Genomic DNA, 3,836 nt, shown 5'->3' with positions numbered 1-3,836 from the left:
CAACCTTGACCACCTGGCTAAGGGGGTGTTTGTCAGCTTTCTTCATGATAAAGTTATTCTTTTTTTTCCCTCTTTCCATACTGTACTCTTTGAAAGGAAGTCATATTCCTAACCCACACTTTATGGTTATTATGATTGAGCTATTTTTTAAACGTCAGCTTTATGGAGACACAATGCACGTTATATAATGCACCTATTTACAGTGTACAATTCTGTGGCTTTCAGTATATCCAGAACTGTGCAAGCATCACCTCAATCTACTTTAAAACATTTTCATCACCCCAAAAAGAAACCCCATACCCATTAACAGTCATTCCCCTTTTCCCTCCTCTCCATGCCTCCCCCAGCCCATGGCTACCATGAATCTACTTTCTGTCTCTACAGATTTGCCTATTCTGGACATTTCATACAAAAGGAATCATGCAGTATGTGGTGTTTTGTGACTGGCTTCTCTCACTTAGCGTAACGTTTTTGAGGCTCATCCATGTTCTAATATGTTTTAGTATTTCATTCTTTTTTATTGCTGGATAATATTTTATTGTATGGATAGACCGCATTTTGTTTACTGATACATCCATTGCTGGACATTTGGGTTGTGTCCACTTTTTGACTTCTATGAATAAGATTGGTACACACATTCAGGTACAAGTTTTTACATGGACGTGTTTTCATTTATCTTGGCTAAATACCTAGAAGTGGAATTGTTGGATGTACTTGAGCTATTATTAAAAATAATAAAAAATGGCTGGGCGTGGTGGCTCACGCCTGTAATCCCAGCACTTTGGGAGGCTGAGGTGGGTGGATCACTTGAGGCCAGGAGTTTGAGAACAGCCTGGCCAACATGGTGAAACCCTGTCTCTACTAAAAATACAAAAATAATTAGCCAGTTGTGGTGGCAGGCACCTGTAATCCCAGCTACTCAGGAGACTGAGGCAGGAGAATAGCTTGAACCCAGGAGGCGGAGGCTGCAGTAAGCTGAGATCGCACCATTGCACCTCCAGCCTGGGCAAAGACAGTGAAACTCTGTGTCAAAAAACCAAAAACCAAAAGCGAAAACATAGCTGACTAGGCTGTGGGCTGTCCCTGCTTCAGTTCTCCATACTGGCTAGGAAAATTTAGCTGATTGTCCTATAAAACCAGAAAAGACCCCTCTAATCTGTGGGCAAGTACCCAAATTGCAAGAATGTTGACTAAGATGAAAGAAAACAGCTTCTAAAAGCCTGTCTACACATCCTATCCTATAAACCTAAGGCGAATAACATAGCTTATCTGTACTGAAAAAAATACAGATCCCATATATTACTAGTTCCTGTTAAAAAGTTATGATAGGAAAGTTGTCTGTCCTAAGTCTAGATGTTCTTCAAGGCGCACAAAGAGTAAGTTGTTTGTGCCACATTTTCTTTATCCATTCCTCCATAGACAGATACTTAGGTCAGTCTTGGCTCCATATCTCGGCTATTATGAATAATGCTGCAATGAACATAAGAGTACAGATAGGACTTCAACCTACTAATTTCATTCCTGTTGTATATGTACTCAGCAGTGGGAATGCTGGATCATAAGGCAGTTCCATTTTTTATTTTTAAAGGAATCTTAATACTATTTTCCATAATGGGTATACCAATTTACATTCCACCAACAGTGTACAATGGTTCCCTTTTCTCCACCCCTTTGCCAATACTTGTTATCTCTTGTCTTTGTGATAATAGCCAGCCTCACAGATGTGGTACATACATGCAATGGAAAGTTATTCAGCCATAAAAAGCAAGGAAATCCTGCCATTTGGAACAACATGGATGAACCTGGAGGACATTATGCTGAGTGAAATCAGCCAGGCACAGAAGGACACATATTGTATGATCTCATTTATACATTGATATGGTTTGGATTTGTGTCCCTGCCCAAATCTCATGTTGAATTGTAATCCCCAGTGTTGGGGGAGGGGCTGGCAGGAGATGATTGATCATGGGGGCGGATTTCCCCCTTGCTGTTCTCGTGATAGTGAGTGCGTTCTCATGAGATCTGGTTGCTTAAAAGTGTGTAGTACCGGTCTGCAGAATCTGCACCAACCAGCACCATGCCCATGACACTGGGGTATGGGGACATCTACGGGCTGGCACACGCCATCCGCCTGCTCTTGGAATATACAGACTCAAGCTACAAGGAAAAGAAGTACATGATGGGGGACTCTCCTAACTATGACAGAAGCCAGTAGCTGCATGAAAAATTCCAGCTGGGCCTGGACTTTCCCAATCTGCCCTACTTGTTCGATGGGGCTCACAAGATCACCCAGAGCAATGCCATCCTGTGCCACATTGCCCGCAAGCACAACTTGTGTGGGGAGACAGAAGAGGAGAAGATTCGTGTGGACATTTTGGAGAACCAGTCCATGGACAACCTGATGCAGCTGGCCATGATCTGCTACATCCCAGAATTTGAGAAAGTGAAGCCAAAGTACTTGGAGGAACTCCCTGAAAAGCTAACGCTCTACTCGCAGTTTCTGGGGAAGCGGCCATGGTTTGCAGGAGACGAAATCACCTTTGTGGACTTCCTTGCCTATGACATCCTTGACCTGAACTGTATATTTGAGCCCAGCTGCCTGGATGTCTTCCCAAACCTGAAGGACTTCATCTCCTGATTTGAGGGTTTGAAAAGATCTCTGCCTACATGAAGTCCAGCCAATGCCTCCAAGGTCCTTTGTTTGGGAAGTCAGCTATGCCTGGGAGCCTGGAGAACACTGGAGAACAGCCCAACTCCCTGGACCAGGCTTCTTCCTTTTTCCTTCTTTCCACTCTCTTCTTTTTCCCCCAGGCCTCATTGGCTTCCTTTCTTCTAACATGATCCCTCCTGCATCGAGGCTCTTTAAAGCTTCAGCTCCCACTATCTTCCATCAAAGTCCCCCTCCTAACATCTCTCTTTTTCTGCACTAACACCAACCTGACTGCTTTTCCTATCAGCGCTTGTTTCTTCTTTGAAAAGCTGGACTGATCCCTGAGCTCCCCAGCACTGTCCTCAAAGACCATCTGCATGCCCTGCTCCCTTTGCTGGGTCCCTACCCCAGCCCTGTGTGATGCCCAGTAAAGCCTGAACCATGAAAAAAAAAAGTATGTAGTACCTCCCCCTTCACTCTCTTCCTCCTGCTCTGGCCATGTGAAGATGTGCTGTTTCCTCTTCACCTTCTGCCATGATTTTAAGTTTTCTAACGCCTCCCCAGCCATGCTTCCTGTAGAGCAAGCTTGTCCAACCCACGGCCCACAGGCTGCATGTGACCCAGAATGGCTTTGAATGTGGCCCAACACAAATTTGTAAACTTTCTTAAAATATTATGAGATTTTGAACTCAAGATGGATCAAGGACTTAAATCTAAGACGTAAAACTATAAAAACTCTAAAAGATAACATCGGGAAAACTCTGTTAGACATTGGCTTAGGCAAAGACCTCATAACCAAGAACCCAAAAGCAAATGCAACAAAAACAAAGAAAAATAGATGGAACTTAATTAAACTAAAAAGCTTCTGCACAGCAAAATAAACAATCAGCAGAGTAAACAGACAACCCACAGAGTGGGAGAAAATCTTTGCAATCTATACATCTCATAAAGAACTAATATCCAGAATCTACAAGGAGCTCAAACATATCAGTAAGAAAAAAAAAAAAATCTCATCAAAAAGTGGGCTAGGCTAGGCGCAGTGGCTCATGCCTGTAATCCCAGCATTTGGAGGCAGGTGGATCTCAAGGTCAGGAGATAGAGACCATCCTGGCTAACACGGTGAAACCCTGTCTCTACTAAAAATACAAAAAATTAGCCAGGCATGATGGCACATGCCTGTAGTCCC

The 3,836-nt window shown here is 43.4% G+C and overlaps 1 pseudogene; it reads left to right on the top strand.

Annotated features, from left to right (window-relative positions):
* Positions 1 to 2,077: 2,077 nt before the first annotated feature.
* LOC105477725 (glutathione S-transferase Mu 1 pseudogene) lies at positions 2,078 to 2,841 on the top strand (annotated as a pseudogene).
* The last annotated feature ends 995 nt before the right edge of the window (positions 2,842 to 3,836 follow it).

The sequence above is a fragment of the Macaca nemestrina genome, chromosome 2 (assembly GCF_043159975.1).
Source record: "Macaca nemestrina isolate mMacNem1 chromosome 2, mMacNem.hap1, whole genome shotgun sequence".
Classification (NCBI taxonomy): domain Eukaryota; kingdom Metazoa; phylum Chordata; class Mammalia; order Primates; family Cercopithecidae; genus Macaca; species Macaca nemestrina.
Note: the sequence above shows the minus strand (reverse complement) of the source record. Positions and strands in the feature narration are given on the sequence as shown.